At 40.7% G+C, this 19409-nt stretch overlaps 1 protein-coding gene across 1 annotated transcript in view; it reads left to right on the top strand.

Annotated features, from left to right (window-relative positions):
• PHF2 (PHD finger protein 2) overlaps window positions 1–19409 on the top strand; it is a 136448-nt gene that overhangs the window by 40310 nt on the left and 76729 nt on the right. The window lies entirely within an intron of this gene.

Below are 19409 nucleotides of genomic sequence, written 5' to 3'. Positions count from 1 at the left end.
CCATGAAAAAAATCAATTTTCAAATGTGGCTATAGTATAGGGCAGGTGGTATGTAGTTTTAAGACCAGTTCGCACAATTGTTGTGGCTTATTTAAGTAGGGTGACCATATGAAAAGGAGGACAGGGCTCCTGTATCTTTAACAGTTGCATAGAAAAGGGAATTTCAGCAGGTGTCATTTGTATATATGGAGAACCTGATGAAATTCTGTCTTCATCACAACAGTTAAAGGTGCAGGAGCTTTACTAGATTGGCCAGATTTAAAAGAGGGCAGGGCACATATCAGTATTGTGCAGATTTGTGGTTTGACTCCCTTCAAATCAGGTATTATATTCTTATGCTTACCTTGTGCACAGACATTTCATTTTGTGTCTCTGGATTCAGTCTTTAGGAATCTAATATATACAAAACTCACTATTTAGTACTTCTTTATTTGCCTTGTATTTTTTAAAGAACTCCCTCAGGTCTTGGAATCCTATACCCCCAATGAACTGCATATTGCTTCTACCTGTAATTATAGTAACAGAGAAGAAATACTGTCCCACAATGAATCTGGGAAAATATCAGCAGGAGCTAGTCATTAGTTGTAATGTACAAGACTCTGGCCCACTCATTACATCAGTGATCTTATATTACGGAGAATAATTATAAACGTTTTATACTAAGCTGTAAGTCTTCATTCAAATTACATCTTAATAGGAAAAGGAACATCTTGGATAGCATAGTCTTTGAATCAGATGTGCTGTCTTTGAAATAAGTATCCTAATTATAGCAGTCATCACTTAACATTAATTTAATGAACATCCTCATTTGTAAGGAAAAGGTTGCCAAAGACGACATAATACTGTTAAAACCACAAATCTCCAAACTAGCAGAGGCAACAAGCTGGGGAGGGGGAGAAGAAAAGGATTGTAAAAATCTTTCATTGAAGGTTAGCTAGCAAGGAAAAATACAATTTCACTTGTTACCTTTCTGCAATGGTGCAACAACAGTTAATGCATGCCATCTGTGAGAAGTTGAATTTATGCTGGGTCAAATTATTTGATCATCTCAATTCAGCTTTTATGTGGCAAAAGGCTAGAATTTTAGTTCTAGTTGGAAAATTTTGATTGAAGCTTGCACATTAGAACCCAGGACCAAACAGAGACTATTCAACTCTGAGGATGGCAGCTTTTGGTTAAGCCTGACCAAATTCTGTATTTGACCAAGTTCTTTAGTTTTGCTATATGTGTCCGACTGACAGAACATTTCATTCTCAAAACCCTAGCATCTTTCGTGAGTGCTGACATTATAAAATTCACCTGAAAATACAGGGTGTGCCTATGTTACTATTCAGTTCTTTTGATATCTGCTCAGACTATCTGAATAGGTAATTTATTGTTAATCTCAGGGCCTACATAGGTGGCAATTGGATGTAAGGCAAACCCGTAATTCATCGTTATGAAAATGAGTCTCTAGCCTTAGCTAGACTTACCTCATAGTCCACGACGGAGGAGAGAAGATCTTGCGTTGTGATTAATGTGAGATCCCTCCTCCGTTTACATGTGAGGCGCGACGACCTCAGGAAGAGAGGCGTCACGCCTGCCATTTTTTAATTTTTAAAGAAGACGGAGCACATGAACACTCATGCGCTAAAGGTAGGGTGTTTTTTTTAAAAAAAATAACTTAATTTCCCCGCTCCCCCTACCCTACCCTCAATGGGCGCAATGCTCCTGGCTCTGCGCGAGAAATCGCGGCAACGGGCCACACGCTCCATGGTCTCGGGCTCAGCCTGGGACCATGGAAAAAGCGGGCCCAAAGGGGAGAGCAAGGGAGGGATCATCCCTCCGTGATCCTGGGATCCCCTGTGCGTCATGTGGATGCACAGGGATGATCTCGGGGTTTGCCCTGGGATTTCGCCTGGTCTAGCTAAGGCCTCTGTGAGCCTTTGGTTCATGCACTCCCTCCTCTCCTCTCCTCCTGTCTGAGCCCTAAACTGGAATTAATCTTAACTATGGTCAATTGGAGCAAGTGTAACCACAGTTTGTATGGGTTTAACATGGCAATCTGTGTTTAACCTAAAGTGGAAGCTTCAACTTTAGGTTAAAGCTGTGTTTAACCTGAAGTGGAAGAGAAAGTCCTGCCTTCAATTGCCTCAATGATCAAATATTTTACTGCTATTTTGGTGAGGTGGGGAAGAATCCTGCAGAAGCTATTACAGATAGGGCTTTTTTAATAGCTCAGGGAATAAGAAGCAACAGAAATATCGAACTGCTACTTATGTGGGTGTAGCTGAAGAGTCTTACTTAAAAGTAACTCCTTATTCTGAGAAAAATACTACAAAGGGGATGTGTTATCTACTATCATAGCTTGTTTAGATAAGTTCCTAAATAAGAACGTCAGAGAAACTTGATTTTCAGGTTGTTCACACACTGATAGGAATGTATTCTTTGCAGGATCTGAAAAAACTGAGGGATGAAGAATCAGTAACCCCTTTGTTTCTTCACATGATGAAATGGGTATTATATACGTGACTCTAGTGGGACAGAATTTTCCATTTTTTAAATTTACTCTGGCAAGATTTGGTAAGAACAGCCACAATTTCTGAAAAATCTTTGGTGAGAAATTACATAATAATGCAAGGCATATCAGTAAATTCAGAAAAATTAAAACTTGAAGACTTCATATATCATGTTTATACCCACGAGCACATGGATCATTATTTTGATGAAAAAATTGCAAGCTAATTAAAATACAGCTTTCGTTGCAAATTTGCAAAGTTCTTTTAAAATACACTCTTTTATGTGAACACCCCTGCAACAGGGCTTATTAATGAGAATATGCAACAGCATTGCATTCAAGAGTGGCATAAACAGAATCATATCCAGTTCAGGCTTTCATGCAAGTGAATACTTCTCCAGAGATCTTCCAGGTGCTTATCTAGGTTTGCTCAAAAGAGGCTTGTGTTTCTGTACTACAAAGGGTGATGGCAGCTCTTTATTGCAGCATTCTAAAACTGGTGCTAAATCTTCTTGGAAATACGTGTCGGTTCAGCTCTTATGCAATGCTTTACACGAGAAAAGCTTTAAATAGGCAAAAGACATCTATCTCCCTGTTGTCCTCCATCTTCCTTTCGAACCCCTCAATTGGTTCAATGATATGAAAAACTCAGTAGAGTTTTTGGTTGGTTGTCAAGGGCACTTTTTTGTGTCCGCTCTTCCCAGTTGTTACATTTCACTTATTTGCTCTATAAGGTGTTCTGCGCAGGGGTATTTCCTATGCTATATGCATGCGTTGCATCATTGATCTTGGTGGCATGTGCAATGGCTGGTGTTCATTCATAAAGATCAAAGTTAGCAACATCGCCTTAGGTGACGAGCAAGTAGGGGCTTAAAAGAAAAAAGGCAGAGTGTTTAATAATTGCCAGCAATGTAGTTACTGTTTCCTGGCATTCAAGTCAATACGGGTTTTAGTATGGAAGAGTAATCACATAGTCCGAGAGCCATCCTATACTACGATCATCAATCTGCCATACCCCATAGATCAAGTAACCCCTACAATGTGCCACTAGCTGAAAGCAAGTGCACAGGAGAAAGGGCAAATAGCTCAAGGTAATTCATCGTTCAATACTTCTAATTCTGATACTGTGTGGAAACAGCACCTCTGCATTGCCAGGCATGAGGACATTCTTTAGGATTACCTAAGTGTACCCTAAAAATTTACCCATTGATTAGTATTTTAAATAGTCCAGCACATCTTCCCACATTGTTTATTATTATTATCATCATCATCATCATCATCATCATCATCATCATCATTATTTATATCCCTCTTTTTCCCCAGTACTGGGTCTCCAGGTGGTTTACAAGATTAAAACATGTACAATTAAAACATATAAATATAAATTACAAAAGTTAAAATAGAATTAAACCTACGGTAAAATTTAAAACATGTTAATTTTTTTTACATTATTAGCTGCCTTAGTTTGGAATAGATTTAACAGATGAGCTGGTATGTGCTAATCTGTTCATCAGCATGTATAACATTGTACGTATCAGGGACCCAATCTTGTTGGGAATTAATGGGTATTTAATTAGAGTATTTTATAAAACTTATTTTTAGAAGTAGTTTGATGTGCTTTGTGTGTGTGTGGGGAGAGAGAGAGAGAGAGGGAGAGAGACTATTTTTAGTTCTTAGTATTATAAATCACTCTGGGACGATCCAGGACAAATACCCGAACTGTCAAATTTGTAGTATTTGGTTTTCCTATTTAATGTATACATTTAATGAATATATGGACTGACCAAAATGCATCAGTTTCACACTGTAGATGTTCTGAAGTCCAATACTTGGTGGAATTGATGCATTGTGGATTCCCAAGGCATCCTTATGTTCATAGTATTGCAGCTGGCCGTGTGGGTGGCTCCAAGTAAAATGATATGATGCCATTGTTATGATTATTTAGATTGTAATTATCCTGGCAATTCCTTAGGATTCTTATTGTTCCTTATGAATGGCTGGCAGGCAGCTTCACTTAAATCAGTGTACAGGCTTCTTTCACGTTCCTGGATAACCACCATAGCCAGCTGTTGACCAGGGTTGATCAGAAGAAGGACTTCAGTAAATTGCTTGCTAGCCTTTCCAGACTTGCATTATGTACCACTTGCCACCATTCAAGGACTGTGGCCTTGCTTATCTGCAAATTATGTTAATTAACTTTGATATTGATTGAAATGGATTGTTTGTGTTCACAACTACCCACAGGGGCCATAATTTTCCTGGCTTTAAACCCTAAATGAGTAAAGCTGTAAGTGCTTGGGATCTTGCAAAATGCAACTGCAGTTCCCTGCAATCTTTTATTATATATTCACCCTGATTTCCCCCTCCATATGAAGGTCCTCAAATGGGCTTATAAAAACCCAAGAAAAAAAACAATTGAAAAAAACAGAATTAAAATAACAATCATCCACATCATTAAAATCATAAATAAGCTACATGGCAATTGCAAGTAGCATAAGGAAAGGGATTGCTTAGAAAGCCAGTCAATAGATAACATTTAACTGAGGTTGCAATCCTAGACCCACTTACCCATTGAACTCATTGGGGCTTACTTCTGAGTAGATATCTATTTGGTTGTGCAGCATCATAGTTAAATTTGTTGCAAACTGCCCAGTGAGCTTTGGCTATTGGGTGGTATGGAAATGAAATGAATTGAAATGAAATGAAATGAAATAAATAAATAAATAAATAAATAAATAAATAAATGTCCTTGTTGAAAGGGAACAGTTAAAAATGAAGACAATCTGAAACAGAGGTGGAGAATTTGTGGCCCTCCAGATGTTGTTGGATTACAACTCCTATCATCCCTAGCCAGCATACCTAATGTTGAGGGATAAAGGGAGTTGTAGGCCAACAAAACCTGGAAGACTGCAACTGCCCGCTCCTCATCTATGGGAAAATAAATTTCACATATGAAATTTAGGAAAATAAATTTCACATATGGACACTGTCGCAGAAAAGGTCCTCCCCCATGTTGCTACCAACCATACCTGAACAAGCCTTGGATTATATGAGTTGATCTTAAGGGATGGCAATTTCACATAGTTCTGTCAGTGCCTTGACTTGTTCCCAGAAATGAATTGGTGGCCAGTGCAGTTAATACCATGAAGGGATTGTGATCCAATCACTTGGTCCTGATCAAAGATTTAGGTTCAGCGTTCTGCACCACTAACCGAGGTTTCAGAGTGCTTTTCAAGGGCAGCTCATGTAGATTGCATTACAGTAATTTAGTCATAATGTAACCAATGTATGCAGCACCATGCCAAGTCCAAATGTACCAGGAAACATGCAGCTGGTGCATGGTTTTTTTAAAATCTCGTTCCCTATAGCAGGACACATGCTTGGCATGTAGAAGGTCCCAGGTCCAATCCCTGTCATCTCCAGTTCGAGGAATTGGGTCGCAGGTGTTGTGAAAGACCTTCTGCCTGAGACCCAAAAGAGACACTTCTAGTCAGAATACACAGTTTGTTCTGTATTGGGAACAATCCAAATGCATGTAGATGGACAAACAGTCTGGCCTAGTAGAAGGCAGCATCCTAAGGGAGGAGGCTAGATTTTGATTCTGATTTCCCACTAATAGTCCCCCAGCTGAAGACCATTTTATTCTCTCAGTATTTTAACACTTAATTTTAACTTAAATTTAAATTTTACTGTTTTAACTCTGTATTTTAATTTTATATCAATTTTGCTGCGTGGTTTTATCCTGGTTGTGCTTATTATACTGTATTTTGTATTTGTGCTTTTAACCTGTTGGTTGTTTTATTATGGTTTTAATTTTTGTGAACCGCCCAGAGAGCTTCGGCTATTGGGCGGTATAAAAATGTAATAAATAAATAAATAAACAGGTCCCACAGAAGTCATTGATACCAATGAATCTCTGTGGAGAGAAAGAGAAGACACGTAATAGTTGTGAAGGGCCCCCACCTCTTCAGCAGGGGGAAGCAATGCGTCTCTGTACTTCACACAGAGACTAGTTGCCTCACACGTCCTTTCCCACACTGGACTCTGCTGTGTATATGCGCCTTACAGGAGAGATGGGAACTCTGTATCAGGAGCACAGGCTGAAGTGGATTCATATATCACTATCAAACTATACACATTTATACAAACACACACAAATACAGTGTTCCTTCAAAACAATAATAAAAGAAAAACTTTTTTCCTTCTTTTACTTTAAATGTGAAAAGTCTGACCCATGTGTACTTGTGCTTTTTTTATATGATGGTAGCAAATTTATTCGATACATTTCTGGTTCGTAGATTATAATTATATTGTATTATATTATATTATCTTTATTGTAATATAGGGATAAATGGTGTCAGGTGAGATGGATGGATGTAGCACCAAAAATTAAGTTTGTCTGTCTCATGGTGATCTTGTCATCTTGTTTAGTTTCACTCTGCTTGATTGAGATTTACTCATCCCGTCTCATACTCTGGTTGGGACCTCATATGATGAGGTTGTGATCCACCAATGATTTAAGATGCAGTACTTGGTTTTAGTCCCATTAATTGCAAGATGCATAACAGGGGATGGGCAGAACTCAGCAACAGGAGCCAGAGTTTGGCACAAGAGTTTCTTCTGCCCTCCCATCACATAGTTAACAGTTGCTTGCCCCAGCAAGAACTGGAAATGGATGGGAAGATTCTCATCAACTTCATTATGGTTTTGATCAGTCTTCAGTGTAGAAAGGAGAAATAATGAAACAGATGAGAAACATATTTCCATAATGAATCAACTGCTAAAATATGTAATTATAGGAGAGGATTGTGATTAATATTACAGGGTTTTATATGAGAGTGGGGATGTTGTCCTATAATAGATGATTTATGTCACTGCAACCCTGGGATGGAGAAGAGATGCAACTGGTTGATGCTCCTCATCTACGCAGCTCTTAAAGGTACTGTTAGCAGAACTGGCAAAATAAAGCAGACTGAATCTAGAAAGCGAAGGGTTTTGCAGACTTCATAGAGTTATAAACAGATAGTTCCCAGGCTAAGCGGTCAGAAATATAAAACAGCAAGCCAAATCAGGCCAGATTTCTAATGGAAGGAAATCACTACTGCTACAAAACATACTGAACATGCTAGTCTTTTTATAGACACAAACAAAAAACAGGCTTAAAGGAACAGTATTTGGCTCCACCTACCTACTAAGCAAGATCCCCCCAATCTTGTGAGCCCTGATTGTACCCAAGGGTCTTTGATGCATACAGAGCTGTTAGTTCTGCACCCTAATTGACTCCAGTCACTGCACCTAACGACTGCTTACAACCAACCCCCAAGAACAAATTAACCCTTATCTGCACTATTGTTTGGAGTAAACCCCTGCCATCGCTATTCCAACATCTGCAAAATCCAAGAGCTCATGTCAAAATAATTTCATCATGGACTATTTATTTATTACACTTATATACCTCCCCCATAGCCAGAGCTCTCTGGGCGGTTTACAGAAATCTAAAATTGAGCTAAAAACAAGTATATAAAATTTTAAATTTTAAACCCTATCACAGGATCTGGACCTGGCAACCCTGTTCACCTGTGTGCAGTGATGTAGGGCCAAAAAAAATTCTGGAAAGATGTTCAATACTTTATTTTTTCCATAAAAAGTTTCCAAAAGTTCATTAGAAAACATGAATGTATGCTGATGGAAAATACAATATTAAGCAAGCTTGGCGTTTTCAAAGTTGTATTTTTTAAAAAAGATGATTATCCTTAGCAGGTATGTGTGGCATTCATATATGTCACATATAAGTTTTAGAATGAAATGGTGACCTTGAAACTGAAGGTTCTCCAACAACCTCAGTGGAAATGTTATTGTCATTAATTTTGCAAGTATTCCTATAAGAAAATGTCTATGTAATATAATATTTAAATCACATTACATGTGATTTAATTTTTTTCTTCAAATATTTCTGGTCAAATAGTTGTGCTTTTTAAATAGTTGTACGGGGTACTTTTTAAAGCTTTGTTTTTTGTTAAATACAAGTAAAATAAACATGCTAAATTAGATCTCCCTGAGGCATCAGAAAAAATCCCAATGCAAAGTGAAATTTTCCTATGCAAGTTACCTTTCTCAAATTAGCTTAATTTGCATTGGAAAACTGGAAGGAAAAGAGAAGGAGAAATGGTTGGAAAGGAAGAAGAGAAAACCACAGGAGAGTGAAGAAAGGCATCTGGGAAGGAAGTTCATGAAAGGCAAAAGTGTGGTGAAGATTAGAAAGAGGCAGACAAAGCAGCCCTCAGCTGGAGAGGAAGAGTGAACCTCCATTATGGAAGCTGGTAACAACAGACTTGCTCGTCTAGCAGCATTAATACTGCACTTTTCAGTAAACTGTGGTCCAAAGCTAGAGTTCATATTTAGTTTATATTATTCTATGGTCTGTATCCAATGAAGCATAATCACTACTGTAAATGACATTGGACTAGCATAAACCACCCCAGTGCAATGCCAATAGTGTTGCTGGCGCACTGAGCTTCCAGGGACCTCACACTATCAGTATTGTGCTAGAGGTGATTTACGTGAACACAACATAAATTACGTTAGCAGCTGTGCTCCATTGGATGCTGCCTTGTAAGTTCTGGTTGTTATTTTGTTAATATTGTTATTTAACTAAAATAATTAAAGTCAACTAAATACTGTTATATATTTAGCGGTTTGATTCTGGAATGATTACAGCACTGTTCCTCCTCAGCCTAATTAGAGAAACTTGAGACATTACAGCAGCTTAAGAACATAATTAGAGCCCTGCTGGATCAGACCAAGGGTCCATCTAGTCCAGCACTCTGTTCACACAGTGGCCAACCAGCTGTCGACCAGGGACCCACAAGCAGGACACGGTGTGACAGTAAGACTACAGTGTATATAGGCTTACTGCCTCTGATACTATTTCCCTCCCCTTCATTTTTGCCCTAGAGATATGTATTTAAAGCAAAGTCTGATTTGGCCCTCATAGAAAGCACTATATATAGGTTGACCATATGAAAAGGACAAGGCTTCTGCAGCTTTAACTGTTGTGATGAGAGGGGATTTCACCAGGTCCTGCATTAATACAAATGACACCTGCTGAAATTCCCTATTAATACAACTGTTACAGGAACCCTTGTCCGCCTTTCCATATGGTCACCCTAAATATATAAACACTAAGAACTAGGGTCAGAGAATGATCTGGGAGTATGTCATGCTGCTACAAGTATCAATATATGCTAAAGGACTATTTAGTAGATGTTATCTTTGGACAGAGCAAGCCAGGAAGGGATTGAATGGGTATGTGCTCCTTCAGCTTCTTTCTGGCTTAATTCCTCCTTCAGGAGTTAAGATGTGTGCGTCTTTTCATATGTCCACCACACCCTGGAGCATGTGTGTTTGGGCTCTTCAAATGTAAAATGACAGCTTAGAAGAAGACCTCTAAGCCTCCTTTCTCGCTCTTTACCTCCCCACAGTTCATTGTTCCAAGAACAGAGGGATGGTTCAGTGTTTATCTTGCCCATTCTTCTTTTGCTGCTAAAGGTTAAATGTCTCTTTCTATGTGAAGAGTGCGGATATTCATAGTTACACATGGAGAACCTCTTACAACCTCCTTACAATAATTATGTTTGCCATTATTTGTTTGTTTGTTTATTTATTTCATTAACATACCACCCCATAGCCAAAGCTCTCTGGGTGGTTTACAAAAGTTATATTTTGTACTGCACTTTTTAGTGTAGTGTAGTCGGAAGCGACTGAACGAATAAACAACAAGTTTGCCCATATTTTGTAATGCACTACTAAATGTTGTAGCATACTTTTCACTGGGTCGCCTGAAATTCCTATTGGGCTAGTGTACTTCACAGACATGGCCAAATGTGTAATGGCTTTAAACAGGGAGGGCTGTGGGATCACAGTCAATACTTGTGCTACAAATTTGTGAAGGATCACTGGAGTTCTTTAAGAAGCAAAATGGGTCACTGGTGCACTCTCCTAAGATCAGGAATAAATTCTCATACTGATCCATTAGAAATCCATTGCAAGGAACAGGTGCCTGACCTACTGAATTTCCTCCTGAGGTGGGCTTGCCTGACACCCATATTAATATATTTTTGGCATCTTGCAAATTGGTCACAGCAGGCTACTTAGGAATTCTCCCCCCCCCCACCTCCTGGACTTAGATGTATAAGCCCTCTTAACTACTCAGAACAACTCCATTGGTCAGCTCAGAGTAGATGCAATAGTGGTGGGAAAGCAAGATTTCTGTGCTGCCAACATTGCCACAGAGTTAACTCTAATATGATCTATAGCCTGAGTTCTGTATTCATCATGGGTTTTCAGTCACTTTTACTCTAGTTGTCTTCCTTGGCTTTCATTGGCTCCTCTGACCACCAAGGAACTCACATAGCTCTGCATCAAGGCAGAGGGTGATCAAAAGGGTGTTCATGTTAACTTCCTTGGACTTTTCCCCATTCCAGAGGTTGAACAGGATTATTAGCCTATGTTTCAGAAAATTCCCTGAGGGCTATCAGAAAACCATTTGGAAACATTTGTTGTGCATCATCTTAATCAGTCCACTGTTGCTACAGAGCAGATATCTAGGGTGAATGATGATATTGAAAAATATTATGTTAAGCGTTATAGTTGTTTATTGCCAATGTAGGTGTCCCCACCCCCACCCCAATGAATCTGTTTCTTGTCAAGCCTGGTCTCTCTTTAGGCAAGATGTTGAGGGTGAGCTTTGCCTCACTTTTTAAATTAGCCTTTTAGATTAAGCACATGCTTATTGTCAAGCCCTCAAGTGCTCCTGTTGAACACAATGGGAATTTTCATCTACCTAAGATTGGGCATTTATGTAAGAACCTCTATTTCTCCCCCCACCCTTTTTGGCTCACCACAACGTGATTTGCTTCCATTATCTTATCTGACATATGGTTATTGTATTTCCAGATGTCATAATTTGATCATAGGAGGCACCAACCACCATACATATGATTTTAGAAGCCCATCTGCTGTTACAGTTTTTCAGCATGTACTTGCTTTTAGATAATATTGTCACAATATTTTCATTTGCTTTACTTCCCAAATGGCAAAACCTTTGTAAAAATGCTTCATTTTCCTTCTTTGTTCAGGCAAGATCATTATTACTTTCTCTGTGAAAACATAGCCTGAATCTCAGAATTAGATTCTTCATGCCAGATCATATCTAATACAGGGAACTCATGCAGATTTTTGAAATTGTTACATTCTTTCAAAAATAGTAATAAAAAAAAATCCCTACACCAGTTCCAAAGTTAAGCTACAAATCTCAGTTTCTTATGCTTAGACTCTGCTTCTGTAAGAGCCACTTCACACTTTGCATATTTGTTGCAGTTACATCAGTATTACAGTGGTGCTCCCACATGGGTCGGAGAAATGTAGTTGGTTGCAGATGCCCAATGTGAGCTTGCTCTTTATCCATGTTGTATTCGCCATAGTTAAACTATGGCAAATGTGATTCCCATGTGCATCCATCTCTTGCATCAGTGATTGGAATTTGCCCTTTCGGTTTTTATCACACTTGATGGTACTACTGCTACTTCCCATATTCTCATAGGCAAGATCTACACTACTGCTTTAAAACAGTTTATAACAGTAGTGACAACTGTTGGGGTCCAGGATACACTCCATATACAGTTTTCAAACTGTTTGCAAAGTGTCATATCCTGCTTGATGGAGTTCTGCCCACTGTGTTCTCTTTGTGCCCTTGTTTCATTGTAATTCTTTCATTTGGTTACTGATTCTCCTTGCATTCAGTTGTTTTATACTCCTCAACTTCCAAGCCTCGTGGCTTGTTTTTCCAAACTAAAGGTGGGACTTAAGGTGTTCTAATATTTTAGAACCAAAATGTGTTCGTCAAGAAATACTGGGCAGCTGGCTGGCCTAGAACCTGCCATTGCACTCCCATTGTTCTGTGGGCATGGAGGCTTTCCCCCACCCCTTGGGCCAGGATGAGGTATGGACATTCAAACATGCAATCCCCAATCTGTAGCCTGAAGGGGCTACAGGATATGATGGGCTGAACTTTAAAGCGGCTTTTAGAAATGGGCCAATACAGTCAGTAGTCACTTGCACAAGGGTACTAAACTGGGACTTGACCACACAGGCTTTGTTGATATTCCTTGGGGTTAACATAAGAACTTAAGAACATAACAAGAGCTGTGCTGGATCAGACCAAAGACCTATCTAGTCCAGCAATCTGTTGCACCAGAAGCCTCTGGGAAGCCCAGAAGCAGGATACAAATGGAATACCACCACTGGGCTGCGATTGTGTTCCACACAAGCTCATGCTGAAAGGCATTACTGCCCCTGAAACTGTGGGTAGTATAGAGCAAAAACAAGTAGCCTTATCCTCCTCCTGCCTTCCTGCAGTGGCAGTCATCCTACCTTTTTCAACCTATTCAAACTGAGATGGGTGGTTCACTATATAAAAAAATAAGGCTAAAATACACATTACACAGGAAATCCACAATTGGTACTTCTTTTTAACTGAAATGCAGCTCCAGAGGGCTGCTAATTTGCTGACAGCAGTGGCAGGTGTTTAATCCCCTTTCCACCAGTGCTGTTTTCTTGGTCAAAACCCACCTCTCGGTAAGGTGGAAACACAAGGCACTTCTTGTTTCACAATGTGAAAAAGGACAGGTACATGTTTTTCTCTCCATGGGACAGACAGGAGTCTGGGAGGCATGGTGGTGTAACTTTGACTGGAAAAATGACATGGCTGAAATAGCTAAATGCTCCTGGCCACTGCTGGGAGCAAATTCACAGAGCCTTCACAATTGTGTTCCAGTTTTAAAACACACACACACTGGGGGATCCAATCACAGACCTACTGTGTAGCACGGACCAAACTTGACACCCTCTAGATGTGTGGAACCACAAACTCCAGTCATCCTTACCCAGCAGGGTCATGGTGATACCAGCTAGGGATAATGGGATTTATAGTCAAAAGAATCTGATGGGCACCAGTTGGGGAACCCTGTTGCAGTGGGTAGTTTTCTTCAGTGGAACTGAATTTGGCATGGAAACTGAAGCAATCATACTAAGTTGCATTGACACATTTATGTTAATGGCTGGAATCAGGATCAAAAAATGTGGACTTGTTGAAAATATGAGATAAATCACTGTCCTGTTCCAATCAGGGCCAGCATCTAACCTTGTTTTTAGGTCTGTTCACTTGGAAGATTAGTTAGAAAAAGTTATCTTGCTATTTGCACATTTTATTTATTTATTTGATTTATACCTCATTTCTAACAAAAATGGCATTCATGGTGGCTTACAAAAACAATTTAAAATAGATTAAAACAACAGCACACATTAAAATACAAGAAAAAACATAATTACAGAATAAAAACATTGTACAAAAAAGAAATGTTCATTCCCATAAGACTGATTGACCATATAAAACATGCTTCTTTACCAAGGTGTAATAGGCATTGGAAGTAAAAGTTGTGTTTTTGCTGAAATTGCATTTAGCTTGTCAGACCTCCCTAAGAGAACAACAACAGGAATATGATCAAATGAATGCTGAAGTGCTAGATGGCTGTTCAAACCCAGAAGATAGCTTATAAGCCTCTATACACTGAAAAGTCCTGATTTCTGTCTACTATTTATAGCTGGTTGCTTCAGAGATCGAGTTAGGTATGGCGTTCCATCAAATTACAAAGGGACATAAACTTCCCATCTTGTTTTCTGCAGCAATAACATAGCTGCCCAATAAACAATTAGGCTACATTCCTATACACACTTACCTGGGCGTAAGTCCCATTGATCTTATTGTATAGGATAGCACTGTCAGTGTACTTAATTTTTTAAATAGCATTACATTTTAAGGGCTTTATATTTGTGTGGGTTGTGATCAATGAATAACACTCACTTTGTAGCATAATGTTGTCTTGCATTAAAGCACAGAATTGTATAACTGCTGATTCCAGTTACTATGCAGAATTAGACATCTGCTGTGTTGCCTGGAGCAATCTCTCTACAGGGGAGTTCCTTACAGAGTGAACCTAAGTTCCCTTGAAGATTTGAAATGCAAATACAAGGTATCCTATTCATCGTAATGCACAGCAGGAGATCAAACATGTCACCTGCATCTTATGGACTCTTTAATTGATCCCCAATAGGTGATGCTACCAGGTATCAATTTCATTAGCTCTGTGGCTCTGCAGGTGGGTGGCAGTGGGAAGGATATGGATTATGGCAATACTAAGGTGGGAGGAAGTCAAGTCAGACCTGTGACCTCATGTCATCCCAACTTCTCAGATGTCAGGATATCAAAGCTATGTCTATGGCTGCTGGGCAGTATAAAAATGTAAAAAATGTAAATCAATGTATCATAATCCTAATGTGAAACTTTGATGAATATAAGGACATTTATAGAGCCAGTTGGTGTAGTGGTTGGAGTGCTGGACTGGGAAGATCTGGATTCTAGTCCCTACGCAGCCATGAAGCTCAGCAGGTAACTTTGGGCCTGTCATTGACTTTCAGCCTAATCTACCTACCAGAATTGTTTGGGGAATAAAATGGAAAGGAAGAGGACCAGATAATCTGCCTTGAGTTCCTCACAGTACCTCTATCTTGTCTGGATTGAGTCTCAGATTGTTGGCCCTCATTCAGTCCGTTATTGTGCTCACACACTGATTCAGAACAGCCACTGCCTCACCTGGGTTTGATGAAAAGGAGTGGTAGAGCTGGGTGACATCCACATATTGATGACACCTCAACCCACATCTCTGGTAACCTCTCCCAGCAGTTTCATGTAGATGTTGGGGATAAAATAGAGCCCTGTGGAACCCCATGGACTAGATGCCATGGCGCAGAGCAATAATCCCCCAGCATCACCTTCTGGAATCATCCATCTAAGTAGGAGTGGAACCACTGCAACGCAGTGCTTCCAACTTCCATCCCAGACAACCTATCCCAAAAGATACCATAGTTGATGGTATCGAAAGCCACTGACAGTTCCAACAGAATCAACAGGATTGCACTCCCCTTGTCCCTCTCCCAGCAAAAGTCACCCCATAGGGTGACCAAGGCAGTTTCAGTTCCAAAACCAGCCTGATTGAAATGGATCTAGATAATCCATTTCATTCAAGAGTGTCTGGAGTTGTCCTCCAACCACCCACTCAAACACCTTGCCCAGGAAGGGGATGTTGACCACCAGCCTATAATTGTTAACATCCTCCAGGTCCAGGTTAGGGGTGGTCTGATTACTACCTCTTTTAAAAAGGCTGGCACCACTCCCTCTCTCAGGGAGGAATTTACAACCTCCTGGACCTAGCTGGCGATCCTCTCCTTATTTGAAGTAATGAGCCATGAAGGGCAAGGGTCGAGGACACAGGTGGTCGACTGGACTTGGCTAAGCACATTGTCCACATCCTCAGGCTTCAGTAACTGAAACCCATCCAACAAAACTGGCCCAGATGGTACTCTGAAGGCCTCTACTAGTGGAACTGCATTAAGTGTGGTGGCCAATTCATGATGAAACTGAGAAACTTTATCTTCAAAGTGCCATGCAAATTTGTCACAGTGTGGGTTCCACCATCTCTTGCCCTGGCCCAGAGTGTAACAGTTGTGGAAAAAGAGGGTAAAAGCACCACAAAAAGGCAATGAGAAAAAGAGGCGATTAGCTCTGGTGCTATGAAATGTCAAAAGAAATTTCTATATTTTTCTTATCCGAAATAAAAAAAATAAAATAGAAAAACCACTTTCAACCAAACTTGTACACATTTGGTTGAAAGTTTTCTTGGATTTTTTTTATATTTCAGATAAGAAAAATAATGAAATCTCTTTTGACATTTCATAGCACCAGAGCTAGTCGCCTCTTTTTCTCATTGCCAGAGTGTAACAGGCCACAAACCACCCAGAAAAGCTCTGCTGGACAACACTGAGAAGACGCAATGCTGGTGGAAAAGAACTGTCTCTGTGCCATAGAGTAGGATCTATAGTGAGCTCTAGCCTCTGTTTGCTCAGACTCAGCACAAGTTTTCCTCCACCCAGGCTCTAGCCATCTCCCCTCTTGCTTCACTGCCCTCAGCTCAGGTGTATACCAAGGAGCTGGCCGGGCTCTGCTCAGAGGGAGAGGACGCTTGGGTGCGATCGTGTCAACTGCCCGAGTCATCTCTGCATTCCACAGAGCAACTTGGGCTTTGACGGAAGCACCAGCCATACCAGCAGGGAAATACCCCAGAGCCCTCTATAATCTATTGGAGTCCATTAGCCTCCAGGGGCGGACCATTTAAATAACCCCCCATCCTTGCAGAGGGGAAATGCTGCCAAGAGTCTAAACCTCAATAGAAAGTGATCTGACCATGACAAGGGGGTGGATGTTAATTTCCCCACTTTCAGATCACTATCCTCCTGCCCAGTCAAGAAAACCAGGTCAAGTGTGTGTCACACATGTGTTGGGCCAATGACATGTTGAGACAGCCCCATAGTTGACATGGTGTCCATGAAGTCCTGAGTCATCTCAGATACAGGACCCCCATCCTGGGAGTCCTCAACACCAAATCTGAGACAACCTCCGTCAGCTCATGCAGGGAGACTGCTGAGCAGCGGGGTGGATGGTACACCAGCAGAATCTCTAATCTGCCTCAGGTACCCAACACAAAGTAGAGACACTCAAGACCAGAAAGCCTAGAGAGGGAGATTGTATTTCTATACACCACAGCAACCCCCCTCCCCGGCCTTCAAGTTGGTGCTGGTGCTGCACCAAGTACCCAGGTGGGCAAAGCTGGGTGAGAGTCACCCCTCCCAGTTCACCCACTCAGTGATACATACCAGGTTGGCCCCATCATCCATAATCAGATCATGGATGAGGGAGATTTGGTTTTGGACCAACCTGGCATTCAGCAGCAGCATCACCAAACCCAAGGGCAAGCTGGTAAGGCCACCAGAAACCATTTGGTTGGGGGAAGAACCAGAAGAGGGGATAGCTATAAGAAATCCAGCCCCTCTTCTTCTCATCTGGCCTGTTGTTTCCCCAACTCCATACCTCCCCCTACCCATGACCACAGTTATGTGGGAACCCCCTTGCCCCCCTGAGTTCCCCAGGCACATATTTAAAAAGTACAATCTATAAAATGAAATAAAATGGTATAAAATACTGTAAATTTTTGCCGGTGGCTGTTTCAAGCTGGTTGTAGATGTCCATAGGCAATAGGACTGGTCTTTTGTGTGCTCCTCAGTGCAATGCTAGTGTCACATTTTGCCTGACACCGAGGCACGTGCGGAGGCACTGCCTCTGGCAGCCTTGCTCTTAAATACTTGTAGGAAGAGAGGAGCAGCTGGTCGGCAGATGTTTAAGCTGATAGTGGCCATCAGGTGTGGGGGGGGGGGCGGAGCAGCAGAAGGCAGGCTTCTGCAGTAGTGGATTCCTCCCCCACCCCAACCATACTCCAACTCCACTGCCTCTGGCAGCCTTAGAAACAGGGAGGATACTGGGAAAGCCAAAGTTCAGCAGGTCTGGACTGAAACTGGGTCACTGGTTGCCACCGAAAGCTATAGTTCCTTCTTCTTTCTATAGCCTGTATCAATGCAATTTCCATTGCATTGGAAAAGTGGTAGCCAACGATGGTTTCTGCAAGCTGGGATGTTTGAGGCATTTGCTTCCTCTGAAAAGGATTGCCCTTGGCTTGCTGCTTTGATTATGCAATAGCTCTCTCTCTCTCTCTCTCTCTCTCTCTCTCTCTCTCTCTCTCTCTCTCTCTCTCTGTGTGTGTGTGTGTGTGTGTGTGTGTGTGTGTGTGTGTGTGTTTAAGCTTGGGCACTTGTTTCCTTTGCAATTTAGTTTCTTCACCCCTAGTATGGAGTGTTCCACCATCAGACTACATTCCAACAGCTTGCCTGCAGCCTACACTGTATTGCTTCATATTTTATGCCATCAACCTCAATGGGTGTCCTGAGCATCTGTCATGTGAGAATCCTTCTTCTTGGCAACGAAAAAGTACTGTCCTTCTCTGTGTAGCAGAGCCAGATTTCGGCAGCAAAATATCTTGTGCAAACCAGAAAACGTAAATTCTGTGATCAGAATAAATCCTTATTTTCCAGGGGTAAAGGAGTGCATTGATTCATTCGGCATCTTTTAAACTGATTTTCAAGAGCTATTAATTGTAATGATATTAGAATTTTGCACTCTAAAAATCTCAATTACTGCATTCAGAACAAATTATGCAAAACAGGTATATATGTATGTATTTACATACTTCATATTAGTTGTTCAAATCAGTTGGAATCTCATTTTAATTTTTCTTATTTTGTGGGGTTGGATTTCATAGTAATTGGCAGCAGCATGTGTGTACTAAGAGGGAGAGAGTTAGGGTGTGCTATTGTGAATCTTATCCACATAAACTTTTGTTTCTAAGCATTTAGCCAAAACCATCCATATATTTTTAGGTTTTTCTTTGCAGCCACAAAGTGTCTACCTATTTTTTTTAAAATGAAATGAAAGTATACCTTTAGGATTCTAGAGCAGCTTAAGTCAGTATTAGTTTCTGAGCCATAGATGACAAACCTGACTTCTTCTCCACCCTCCCTTAGCCCTGGTGATAATTCATATGGAACAGAGAACTGAGTCATGCAGCATTTGTGAAGGGGATGGGAAAGGATGGGAGAATTCCAATTCATTCGCATTTTTAAATCAGCTGTGTGAATTGCAGGTCCTCATTGTCTGGCTTCACTCAAATGAAAGAGGTGTATGACCTTGGTATTATTTTTAATGATTAACCTAGCTGCACCAGAGCAATAGAATGATGCAGAGTACTGGCACACCGTGTCCTCGTGACCCAGGCCCAGTTGACCAGTTGTAATTGGACACAATTGCTTAAGGGAGACATAGAAACACAATATTCTCCCGGGATGTCAGACA

This window comes from Elgaria multicarinata, chromosome 3 (genome assembly GCF_023053635.1).
Source record: "Elgaria multicarinata webbii isolate HBS135686 ecotype San Diego chromosome 3, rElgMul1.1.pri, whole genome shotgun sequence".
In the NCBI taxonomy this organism is placed as follows: domain Eukaryota; kingdom Metazoa; phylum Chordata; class Lepidosauria; order Squamata; family Anguidae; genus Elgaria; species Elgaria multicarinata.
The sequence above is the reverse complement of the archived record's forward strand: the minus strand, read 5'-3'. Positions and strand labels throughout refer to the sequence as shown.